Below are 13,330 nucleotides of genomic sequence, written 5' to 3' on the forward strand. Positions count from 1 at the left end.
CTCTTGCTCAATTGATCTACCAGCTTCAGGCTCCTCCTCTGCTGCCATCTTCCGTCCTTTAATCTCCTCTTTAACAGCTGTTACGTCGTCCATCATCAGTTCTCAACCTGAAGAATGCATCAAAAAAAGTTATGAGTTTCGCACATTACAAAACTATAAGGATGGCTTGACTGAATTAATCAAAAAAAGTTATGTTTAGTGTTTTGACAGCAAGCCGTACACAAAGAATTAAGAAGCGCATGATTTATTAACATTTAACAAAGTAGCAACAACATGATTTAATAATGATAAATAGGAATTTTCAGGTTTCGATTCAATAGGGCGCGAATTAACAAAAGAGCATTGTGCAGCACACTTTTAGAACTACAATGAAAGCTATTCGACACCATTTCAACTGCTGTCTTCTAAGGATATTTCCCTTTTCTGGATGTAGGAAATAATCCTGCACACACTATTAGCTTTACTACGTCTCATTCACTCTGCTGGATTTTGGTTCTAGTGATGTAGGAACTGTTCACAAACAAGTATATGAGAAGCAAGCTCGGCTTTAGCAAAGAATATTAAAAACTTTAAAAAGCAAACAATACTGCATCACAGGAAGTGGTACTGGAACTTATCAGCCACATCTGTCAAACTGCAAACAACATTGCTGGTTACCTATTACTTATTCTCGAAATATCAAACAAAAATTATATGATGATACTCATATCTATTAGTCAAACTTTGGGCTATTGCGTAGTATCATGGTTCAGTTTAGCCGCTTCAGATCACAGGAGAACAAACTGATTGAATTTTGGCTGCTGTGTCGTAGCATGGTTCAGTTTTGACTGAATTTTGGCTACTGTGCAGTAGCATGGTCAAGATTAGACGCTTGACCAAAACAACTCCAAAACAATATTGCTTGAGCAGTTTGAACCACGTACCTTGGCTACACAGGCGGACGTAATTCCGGCGAAGTCGGCAATACGGAGAAATTCAGAATCAGCATACCCACAATAACATAATACAAAATATATGATGCAGGCAAGATGCTGCTGCAGCTGAAGCTGGCAAGAGAAAATAATTCTTATGAATTAGTGAAGTAAACACATATCACTCAGCCATGCTAAACCATTCGCAGAAAACAAACTCTTAGCTAGACTGATAAACTGAAGCAATCAGCGAATTACGACAGAACCAATTTCAGTCACCAGCAACATATGGCTCTACTCCACAGTGTTATCTGGTACAAGAGAAGTAATTGTAAGTTTAGCAAGGTTCTTTTGCGAGGATTGACAGGTCAAAAAAGTTGCTGAATATAACTGGCCAGACAAAAACCAGCATGTGTCTTTCGACCTGCACTCCAGAACCGAATATTCATGCTCACCCAATCAGATTCAATCCAGATCAAGATGCATATGATTCTACTCCATACTATTATCTTGTACAAGAGGGAGGTAATTATGAGTTTAGCTTAGCAAGGTTCTTTGCGAGGATTGAAAATTCAACAAGGTTCCTGAATATAATTGGCTAGACATTCCTGCACTTAACCAAGTAAGTTTGTTTAACACAAATCGATCTAGTAGACGCGCTCATGGCGGTTAAAAATTATGCTTATTCTGCAGACAAAAGCCAGCTTGTGTGGCTTATTTTTACCTGGACTGTAGAACTGAATAATTCATGCTCATCCAATCAGATTCAATCGAGATCAAGATGCACAGGGCCTATCTATACGATCCACGGCAACCAAATCGTCTCATCCTTGGCGACGAATAATTAGGTAGGATCAGGGACGCGTACAGGCGCGCGGGCAACAACAGTAGCCGCGCAAGGGCTCGCCAGCAAGACAGGGGACAGAAAAATAACTGAAACAGGGGTCAAGGGGATAGCTAAAAAATAAGGCCTGAACAATGTCGGCTTATTGATATTGATATAATATAATCCGTTGAGCAAACAGCAAAGTACATATATACTACAGCACAAAATTAAGTATTGTCCCTTAATTCAGTCAGGCTAAACTAAAGTCGCCATTAATTAATTCTTGCAAAACATAAATCTGCTTGGACTGAAAATCCTAGAACAGCAGAACTGTTATTTGGCGATATCTTCATAATCATTATGCTGAATTGCACAAACTTAGTACCTTTGGAAAGCTATCAACAGCCTCTAAAACTTTCACCACATAAAACTACAAAGCTATTTCATAACTGAAGAAAGAACAGAATCGGATTCCATCCAGTGAATACCAAGGGGATACAAACCTCTAGTGTAGCCGAGTCAGGCGACATTGGACGGATGGACGGATGTTCTTGTTCCTCCGGCGAACTCAGCGCTTCTTCCTCCGGTGAACTCGGCAACGACATTGGACGTTTCGTCAAAAATTGCAACGGGCTTTGATGGAGCTTATGGTACAAGGACGCAACCTGATGGAGATTTTGGCCGAGGACCCCTCCTTCTTATAGCAGGCAACTGAAATCCGGGTCGGGCACTCCATTGCTTGGTGTTGGACAAGGACACAACCTCCAATTGTCCATCCAAATCACGACACGGGAGAAAAACATCGGAGATTGAGAAGGATACGCCGAAGGAGGCCGGAGAGGACTGGCGGCGGCGGACAGCCACCAGCGCCAGCGCCTCCCCGTACCTAGCTGCGGCACCTCCTCGGTCTCCGTCTCCGCCGCCGGCCCCGGCAGCCGCTATGACTTCGAGCCGCTGCTCGCCTACCTCTCCGACCCCTCCTCCATCGCCTCGCTCACCTCGCCGTCTCCTCCGCCCTCTGTTCCAGCCCCCGAGCGCCGCCTCGCCGCGTCCTACTACGCCGTGCCGTCGCACCTCGCACGAGTGGCACGCTCTGCTCCGGGGCCTCGCCGCCAGCGACGCGTCCCTGCTGCTCGCCTTCGCGCTGCTCCCCTTCCTCCAGCGCCACCGCCTCTGCTTCCCGCTCGACCTGCTCCTCTCCTCGCTCTCCGTCTCCGAGCGCCTGCTCCCGCACTCGCTGCTGCTCTCCTTCTCGCCCTCCCCGCTCCTGCTCTGCCCCCAACTTCTCCTGCTCCGCCGTGGCCGGAAAGGAAGGGGGAGTGTGTGGATAAGATGAAACAGAGGAAGGAATCGCGGGTTGAATTCTTACAAAAGCAGGGTGTTTTTTGTAAAAAACGAAACGTTTCCTCACATCCACTTAAAGAGGGACTGCGGGTTCAATTACTAAACAATACAGGGACTTTTTGGAAAAAAGTCCGGCGACGTACGACCAGCAGCACTCGTTGGTGCGTTGCAACGGCCCGATAAATATGGCTCAAGACCCCATAATTCAACGTCCTCTATTTCAACACAGTGTCTCAGCCATGTTACCATTTATCTTAGTCCCTCGCCGACACGTGTCACCACTTATCTTAGTCCCTCACCACCGACGATTACTGCAGTGTCCTCTAATCACAACATCTCTGGACTTCGTCAATCCCAGCCATTGCATGACACACACGTCATTAACATGCAATCACAATGGAATGTTTAAAACATTTAAAACTAATCTTGTCGAGCTCGACATGAGGACCGCTCTCCGCAAGCTATTCCCTACACTTGGTCCCACGCATCCCACTACAGTGACAACAGGGAGGCCGTCGAGAAAAGTAGCACCCTGAGTAGGGTGTCATTGGCGGCCATCGCAGTGCTACACTACCGTGAGCGGGATCAAGGAACTGGGTCGTGGAGGGTCACTCAAAGTCTGATCCGCCGTGCATTGTTGATGGGTGCCAACGGCCAAACCGGGGATTGGTCATCACACTCTAGCACGCGGCTTTCGTGAACCCCTCCCTCCACCGACTTGTAATTATGAAAATTTATAATGATGGTGGGCTTCGCCCCTGTCTCATCTAGTAGGAGGCCCTTGTGTTGCTTTCGGCAAAAGGTGAAAAATACCTCCGCATGCACCATCGAAAGCGTCAAAATCATCTACTTGTTGCCTCTTTGTTGACCATTATGCGGTTCACCGATCTGTCAGCTCCGTCCTGCGGAGACACGATGTTGAGTGAGAGGATGCATCAATGTCGACGGCCGGGCATGCACCTCTCGCAAAAGTGAATTGGAAGTAGATGGCATGCAAGGGCAGGTTGACGACAGCCGCTGGCAGAAAATTCGAATATGGAGCAAGGATAAATAGACAATCAAGTCATGGTCTCCTTTTCTCTATTATTACTAACTAACTAATTCATTTTCTTTTTTACATTTATCAAAAAAACTTCTTAAGAAACAAATACCATTTCCTATTGATTTTAGCTCTAAAGCTTTTTGCTGCCTCAAACTCACTGACCTATATTGAACCATTCAATATATAGCACACCCTTTTTTTGGAGCCGATATATACTCCTAGAGTCGGTGCCTCCATTTTTCTATGGTTCTCATTGACTGATAACTACACATCAAGTGCACCTTGATACTGGTAGCAACTGGTCGCGCCCTCCCACACTCGCTTTTTTATTATAGGGCCAAGATGATACGACCGAAAATAATTCAAGCCCTATATCTGCACAACAAGATGTAACAGAACATCCTTTCATTTCATTGATCAAAGCATATTTGTAGTCACTCAATTCATAGTTTTGAACATGCCAATGGCAGGACTGACACGTCCAACAATCATACATATGTTGTCAACTCTCCGCTTCGATGGCGGTGGCTAGGTCAACCTAGGTGCTAGGTGAGGAGGCCATCATACGCAGTGCCAGTTCCTAGAGGGCATCCGAGGAGACCGGAGAGGCTTGCCTCAGGCAGGAGCCTAGAGACGTCGTCCCATGCCCGGCAACGCCAGCCACTGCAGCACCTCGCTTGACAACTCAGCATTCTTTAAACAGCCTGAAATAATTCGTAGTGTCATTATAGACTGAAGTGAAGTTTGATTTAAAAGTTTCTTCAGTGCTATATTTATCACTGGTATGAGGAAACCTTAGCAATAAATTAGTATGGTCGGTAAGATGCATATGGTTTTTCAGTAAGAATTCACCCTTCCAAAGCACGAAACTTGCAGATTGCCACCCATCTTCAGTCACACTTGAGACCAGAGAGACTGAAATTGGAGGCGCTGGAATAGACCTCATCTTCCTGGAAGTAAGAGTTATTCAAGAGCTCACTTGCAGGAAGTCTTTCATCTACAGGAGCTAGACAAATTTCTCTAAGTTATACTGAAGTATTTTAGCAGTAAACATTATGTTAGCGTCAGACTTACATAGTTGCTTTGGAAGAGCAAAAAGTTTAACGCAGCTGTATTAGCAGGTCAAAAGTAACACCCGTTAACTCCATAATCCTAAATCTCAAGAAAAGACTCACCAAAAAAAAAGAAATAACATGTAATAAACTGTTACCAGGAGTCCAGCATCGAGGACATCGCCTTTTGAAGAACAAATGCCAAGTGTATGTGAGCTAAATATACTTATACAGATCTAGGGGATACGATGAGACTATGCTTCCAAGCACAGAAAGAAGTACATGATTAGCAATGGCACAAACAAATCTGCACATAGTAAATAACCTGATACAGTATAGACTATACACCAAGGGAAACCGGAACAAAGCGATTCACAAAATGTACAAACTTAAATCTACAGACTCTGCAGGCTATAAAATCAGAACATATATACTCAAGTGTAGGTTCTTCAAAATAACTTCAATTGGTTGCACCTTTGCTCAGATCAAATACAAGTAGCTGCATTTGTTCAGAACAAAGAATTGAAGCATTCATAGCTTAGCTGCCCTTTGCTTCAGTTAAACAATACATGCTAGCTTGCTTGATGGTTGTGCCGAAAAATCCAGAGTGAACAACTCTGAACCTGGCTCTAGCTAAAAGAACAAAATCATTGGCTTAGGTAAGCTTTACTCAGGTTGCTTGATGGTTGTGCCCAAAAAATCCAGTCAACAACTCTGAACCTGACTCTGGCTAAATTACAGACCAGAGCAGTAACTATCAATCAGATTTATACCAAAGTGAATCCCTACTACCCCCTAACTGAAAAAGGTAATGATATTGGCATCTATATTACTGAAAGTACAGTACAGTATATATACTTTCAGTTTTGCTACTTTATGTTCAGTAAGTAACCATGGGTTCAGGAGATAAACTCATATGTTCAGAATACATCCAACTGCGAAAGGCTGGTTACACTTCAAATATATGTTGAGATATCTATTCATGTGTATGCCACTGCAAAGCTAATAGATGAGTAAGCAATTGGATTTCATTAGTACCACTATAACAGAAGAATAACCAAGCAGATTTCAGTATGCAATTGGATTTCATTAGTACTATATGAGTAAGGCTATCACAGATTATCAAATCCATCAAGCACTATAACTGAGGAATAACCAATTCAAACAGTGACAAGCAAGCAAATCTTTTCAGAAGAACAAACCGATCTTTCAAGCATTCAGTTCAGAAGATTCAGAACACACCCGTTTGGTTCACAGCTTCAGAGTGATTTCGGCTAGCTAGACAGGAAACTAACGGAAGGAAAAGGCACGAGCGAGCAGCGGCAGCAGCAGGGACACGCACGAGCGCGAGAGCAGCAGCAGTCGCCGCGCACGGGCTCGCCAGCGAGCAGTGGCAGCAGCAGGGACGCGCACGGGCTCGCCAGCGCGACAGGGGACAGGAAAATAAATCAAACAGGGGTCAAACATACCTCTGGTGTAGCCGCTGCTGGCGACATTGGAGTGCTCGACGTCTATTCTTGTAGCTCCGGCGAACTCGACGTTTCTTCCTCCGGCGAACTCGGCGAATACATTGGATGTTTCGTCCAAATCAAAAATTGATCTCATGGAGATTCTGGCCGACTACCCTTCCTTCTTATAGCAGAAAATAACAATCCGGGTTGGGCACTCCATTGAACTGTGTTCGACAAGGACACGGCCTGCAATCCGATCCAAATCAGGCACGGGTCTCGTGCACGAGCACGGCGCCGCTCACGTCCCGCAGCCCCTGAAGCAAGCTGTTGACGCTTGCATCGTCAAGCTGCAGCCGCCGTTGCTGGCTCCAGGACAACACCTCCTCCTCGTCGCCCGTCAAACCACCGGCCCGGCCCCGGCGCCATCGGCAACGGCCCAACGTCGTGCTGCCGCGCCCGAGCCCCGGCGAGGCGGCCTCCATCCTCCCAAGCGAGCACGCCGGCCGCCGCCAATCCCTCGCGACCGCTGTAGCCCTCGCGAAGCCCCCGCCGGAGCGCCACCGGCCTGCGTCCTCCTGCGCCTCCTCGACCCCGCCTCCTCGCGCCCGCGCGCCGCCGCCTCGGCCTCGCCTCTTCGGCGACAAGCCCCCTCCGGAGCTTCCCGAGCTCGCTCGCCTCCTCGCCGGAAGCCGCCGCCGCCGGGAATGGATTCGCCAACTCCAGCTGCGACGCCTCGACCCGTTCCGGGAATGGATAAGTGGTGGAGCTGGCCGGTGGTGGCAGGGTTTTTTTTGCAAAAAAAGAAACGTTTTCCATCACTTTAAGTAGGACGGCGGGTTAATTTCTCAGAAATAGAGGGACGTTTTTGCAAAACGACTAACGACGGACGACGCGAAGCAATCGCTGGTTTATTAGTAGGTAAAAAGATATATAGGAGATACTACAGTACGTGCTCGCTACCGATTTGTTTCCTTTTCATGGGCCTGCCCAGGCAGACACCTGCCTTTGCGAAACTGCAGCTATTTGCCGCAGAGAGCGGCGTATAGGAGCTCCCCTGATATCTGGCGGTTTTGGAACCTTCTAGAAGGTTCCTAAATTGCTTTGGTTTTTTATTATTTATTATTCTTTTCTTTTTTTGATTTTACTTTCTCGTTTATTTTTTAATTTCTAAATTTAATTTCTATTTTTCAAAATAAATTGCATTTTCGAAAATTATTCAGAATTCCAAAAACCTTTCATGTTTTAAAAAAATTGTTCAATTTTCAATAAATGTACCATTTTTCTGTTCACATTTAAAAATTTCGCATTTTCAAAAATGGTTCGGATTTTAAAAAAATGTTTGTGTCTTTTAGTAATTGTTCAGAATGTAGAAAATTATTTATGTTTTTGAATTTTGTTCATAAACTAAAAAATTGTTTGCATTTTCAAAAAATATCAGAATGTCAAAAAATGTTCCTGTTTTAAACTGTTTTTCATAACTTAAAAAATGTTCGTGTCTTTTTTTTTCAGGAATTTCCAGAAATGTTCAAGCTTTTAAAAAAATGTTAAGCATTTCAAAAAATGCTCCCATTATCAAATTTTCTTCATATAGTTTAAAAATATAATTTGATGGGAAACATTTGAGAATTTTCAAAGAATATTCATGTGCCAAAAATTGTCCCCTTTATAAAAAAAATGTCCATGTTTCAAAATTATTCACTTAAAAACGCGTTTGAAACTTCAAACAATGTTTAGAGCCTTTTGGGCGGCTTAAAAAAATAAGTTGCATCTCTTCATCTTAAAAAATAAGCCGCCCTCTAAATTTGTTGAGAATTCTAAATTACTTATCCCATAACTAGTTGGGAAGCCTAGGGTTTTCCTTGATGCTCGAAGAGGGGCGGAGATAACAGCCATGGAAGCGCCTCCAAGAAGGCGATTACCCCCGTGGGTGTCGCCATTGCCAGCATAGAATGCTAAAAAATGGGATTTCACCTTGGCCAGAGTCTGAGCAATCCCAAGCCGTCAGAGCACGAATCGTATAGGAGGAGTCAAGGCATAGGCTGGAATCGCAAACGTGGGAAGGGAAGCCATGCCCACCACCGAAGGAGGCACCGAGCGCAACCAGACGTGGAAGCTGTTGGGGAACGCAGTAATTCAAAAAATTTCCTACGATCACGCAAGATCTATCTAGGAGAAGCATAGCAACGAGACGGGAGAGTGTGTCCACGTACCCTCGTAGACCGAAGCGGAAGCGTTATGTAACGCGGTTGATGTAGTCGAACATCTTCACGATCCAACCGATCCAAGTACTGAACGTACGTCACCTCCGTGTTCAGCACACATTCAGCACGATGACATCCCTCGAGCTCTTGATCCAGTAGAGGGTCGAGGGAGAGTTCCATCAGCACGGCGGCGTGGCGACGGTGTTGGTGATGTGATCCGCGCAGGGACTTCGCTAAGCACTACGACAATATGACCGAGGTGGTAAACTGTGGAGGGGGCACCGCACACGGCTAAGACAAATCTTGGTGTGTCTTTGGGGTGCCCCCCGCCCCCGTATATAAAGGAGGAGGGGAGGAGGCGGCCGGCCTAGGGGGCGCGCCAAAGGGGGGAGTCCAACTAGAACTCCCAATCCTAATTGGACTCCCTTTCCTTTTCCAGAGGTAGGAAAGTGTTGGGGAACGTAGTATTTCAGAATTTCCTACGATTACACAAGATCTATCTAGGAGAAGCATAGCAACGAGCGGGGAGAGTGTGTCCACGTACCCTCGTAGACCGAAAGCGGAAGCGTTTAGTAACGCGGTTGATGTAGTCGAACGCTTTCGCGGTCCAACCGATCCAAGCACCGAACGTACGGCACCTCCGCGTCCAGCACACGTTCAGCTCGATGACGTCCCTCGATCTCTTGATTCAGTTGAGGCCGAGGGAGAGTTCCATCAGCACGACGGCGTGGCGACGGTGATGATGAAGTTACCGGTGCAGGGCTTCGCCCAAGCACTATAGCGATATGAGCGAGGTGTGTAACTGTGGAGGCGGGCACCACACTCGGCTAAGAGAAGGCTTGGTGTGCCTTTGGGGTACCCCCTCCCACGTATATAAAGGGGGAGGAGAGGTGGCCGGCCCAAGTAAGGCCCACCAGGCGTGGGGAGTCGTCCAAGTAGGAATCCCCTCTCCCACTACACCATGAACCCCTCTATAGCTACGCATGTGCTCCAACGAAATAACCATGCGTTGCTGATTGAAGCCCCATTTCCCACGATTATCTTTTCCACGACCAGTTCCCTACGAATAAGTACATAGATTAAGTAACTTCCCCTTAAACTCGCCCTGAGATCATCCCTCACCGCTATTAACAAGTGCACGCCGCCGCCGCCGCCGATGCCGCCGTCAGATCACACCACGCTACCGCAGCCGTCGCCATATCACACCACGCAGCCGTTCATGACTTCCGGCAAGCCCCGATCCGGATTCCTTCGGTTCCCATATCACACGACGCCGCCGCCGCCGCCACCATATCACACCACGCCGCCGCTGCCGTCGCCATATCACACTACGCAGCCGTTCATGACTTCCGGCAAGCCCCGATCCGGATTCCCTCGGTTCCCATATCACACGACGACGCCGTCGCCGCCACCATATCACACCATGCCGCCGCTGTCGTGCAGCCATTCATGAGTTTGGGAAAACCCAATTTGGATTCCCTTGGATCCCCTCCATCCTCCACACTTGGGCCGCCTCAAGCCCCGCGATGCCGACGCGCTGGGTTTTGCCATCACTCCGCACTGACCAGGGATGAACGCCCCTGCATCGCCGACCACGGATGGACACCATGCTTCTTCTACATCTCCAGAGCAGCCGCCATTTTCTTCGGTTATTTAGGTGTTTCAATCTCTCGTACTACTTTCAATTTCTTGATTTATTTGATCTGTTATTTCTTCGTTGAATCTCTGCCCGCGTCGGCCATTCCTCAACTATAGCCACTCTTGCCAGGGTACAATGACATAGGTTCCAGTCAACCCCCGCCTCGCCTGTATGCGGCCCCCTCACTGAAGGTAACTGATCCCTTTTCCCAAAGTAAACTGCATGTACCCCCGATTTCTACAACACTATTGACACTTCGGTGCTCCTAGATGTTTTTGCAAATTCGAGCATCCCCTTTAGCTCATGCGAGAATTAATTAATTTTTGATTGGCGAGTATGTCCATCTCTATTGATTCCAGTGAATTCATAAATATTAGTACTGCCATGGTTACTTTTTGGCTAGTGTTCCTCTAATTAGTCCTGTAGAGTACAAATTTATATGCAAACCTGGATGATTGTTTTTTATGTCAACTGTATGCAACATTTGGGCCTGATTAGGGGTGTAGCTAAGTGTTTTAAAGCAAATCGGGAGGAGAGGACCCTACTTTGATATTAACATTAAATAGAGTCAACCTCCGGGAAGAGCTTGCATTACATGCAGCCCATTCAACTGTTGTGCAGAAGCAGAAACAATAGGAAGTCAGGTACAGTAAACATGATACAAAATAATGGGGAAAAAAGGAGAACTGGGACTGAAGTAGCTTGCCAATCTCCTTGTCCATTTCTGATTGAACTAAGCTCTTTCTTTTTTGCTCTGAACGCCCAGATTTTCACCAGGTCCGTACATTGATATACAACGATTTATATAGGGACTCTAATGTTGTCTAACACTGTTCGGTTCCGAGTCGGCCAAACAGTCTATATAATAACAATAATCACCATATCCCACGACTCTTTGTTTATGTTGAGGGAGCTGCTTCGTGAAGTTGCAAAAGATGTCGATCAGATCCGAAATTCCCCTAAACTGTTTATGTTGAGGAAGTAGCTGAATTGTTGTTTGGTCATAGAAACAAGGGTGGTTGTGCAACATCAGTTTATTTCTTTGGCAAAACCATTCCTGGTCCATGAGGCAGTAAGATTTTTAATTTCCCTACTCTCACACTGTTGCACGATTTGTGTTCATGTGTTCCCATGAAGTTGCCTGTTTCCTCCCATGAGGATAAGTTGCAGGTGCAGGCAGCTAAGAGGTGTTTGCTTCTTCCGAAAGATGACATTCCCATCTTAACAATCTAGATTTTGTTCGCTCTTCATCATGCATCTTTACATTGAAGTGGTGCGGCATTCTAGCAGCAGCATGTCGTGGTAGGGCACGGCAAAGGCTGTTCACGCCTGCAGCGTGTCCTCTAGCTCCATCACGTTATATATTTCTACAATGCACGTATTGACCACATCTTTGGCACAATATCTCTATTGGATCGACTTTACTTCATGACTCTGTAAATTATATGTTATCTACCATGTTATGTTGTCCTTAAATATTTAGAATCTGTAGTTCATAATCTAAAAGAGCAGAGCTCGAAAGTTAAATTTTCCTCAGATTTGCAGAATACTGAACCATGACCTTGGATGCTTAGACTGCGGTGGCAGCGGCAACCTTCAGGACAAGTAATGAATTGATACACCAATTACTCTATTATGGTGTCCGTACATATCTCTTTAACCATAAAAACTTGGAAAATTTCTAAAATTTAACCGAGCAAGGGAGATTTTTCTAATACCATTGCTACGATGGGGGATGGAGGCAAATCGGTTATAAATCGAATCCATTTTAACATCTGCGTTTGGGAGTACTGCAGGGCAGTATTTCTTTTCATCTGAGGAAAACATAACTAAAGCTGGCAGCACTCTTAGTAAGATGATATACTTTTTGAATGTGAAGATGTAATGGCTCTAAATTTTGAAATTCCTCATTCTTTTTGTCCTTCTCGTACCATCGTAGGACATTTTGTATTGTTTTTTTAGGGAAACAGCAGGACTGTGCTGCGTATTTTTATTGATTTTCAAATAAATGAGTACAAACAAGTAAAAGTTCGAATAGGAAAAAAACATCTATATAGAAGAAACTGCACATCTTGTATTGTAATTGAAATTTATGATATTTGGTACCAAACTAACACAATGCATGCACATGTTAACAGTGAATGACTAATGATCAGGCTATCTTCTTAGTTTGTTGTCAGTTCTATTTTATGCAATAATAATACAGTGCACATTGTATCAGGTCATTCATTCGATATACAACGTGAAAAATTGCTGATGATTTAGAACATGCCACTTAATATATGCAACATTATCAATTGTTGCATGGCCATCAACCTTTGTATGCCGCTCCTCTAAATTTTACTGCCTTATTAACTTGATTATGTCTACCTTAAGTTACTGATCTCATTTCCTTGTTGTTGTAGATCGCCAAGATAAAATCATGATGCATGGCTTGGATGTTGATTGCAAGGCCGTGAATGGGCTACTACTAGATAGTTTCACATTATCTTCCAGAATGTTATTCTTCAGGTCAATGTTTCAAACAATATGTTTTAGAATGTCGGAGATGGTAATTGCAAGGTTGAGAATTAGCCTACTACTAGATTGTTTCACATCTTGTAATCTTTGGATTGTGCTCAATGTAATGCAACTGAATCAATATAATATATGAGACCTTTGGGTTTATTATATTGCGGTCTTATGCACTGTCGATATTGACCTAACAATTTTCATGCTATGAAGCAATGCTTCAGCGTTGTAATGACCATTTATGTCCATTTGATATCCAATTGTGGTGGGTAGCCACCAACGGAAATTAAGTGTTGTTAGGTTCTAAGTTTGTGTGTTGCTATCTTACAACACTTATTCGTGTCGTTTACCAA

The 13,330-nt window shown here is 45.0% G+C and overlaps 1 long non-coding RNA gene across 2 annotated transcripts; it reads right to left on the minus strand.

Annotated features, from left to right (window-relative positions):
• Positions 1 to 4,513: 4,513 nt before the first annotated feature.
• LOC109741742 (uncharacterized) lies at positions 4,514 to 7,400 on the minus strand. Of its 2 annotated transcripts, none has more exons than XR_002227675.4 (2): positions 4,976 to 7,400; positions 4,514 to 4,827 (listed from the first exon to the last, which is right to left on the minus strand). It is a non-coding gene; the product is annotated as an uncharacterized lncRNA (long non-coding RNA). The 2 variants fall into 2 exon arrangements; XR_002227676.4 differs by having other exon boundaries at positions 4,918 to 7,400.
• Positions 7,401 to 13,330: the final 5,930 nt, after the last annotated feature.

Source organism: Aegilops tauschii, chromosome 2 (assembly GCF_002575655.3).
Source record: "Aegilops tauschii subsp. strangulata cultivar AL8/78 chromosome 2, Aet v6.0, whole genome shotgun sequence".
NCBI lineage: Eukaryota > Viridiplantae > Streptophyta > Magnoliopsida > Poales > Poaceae > Aegilops > Aegilops tauschii.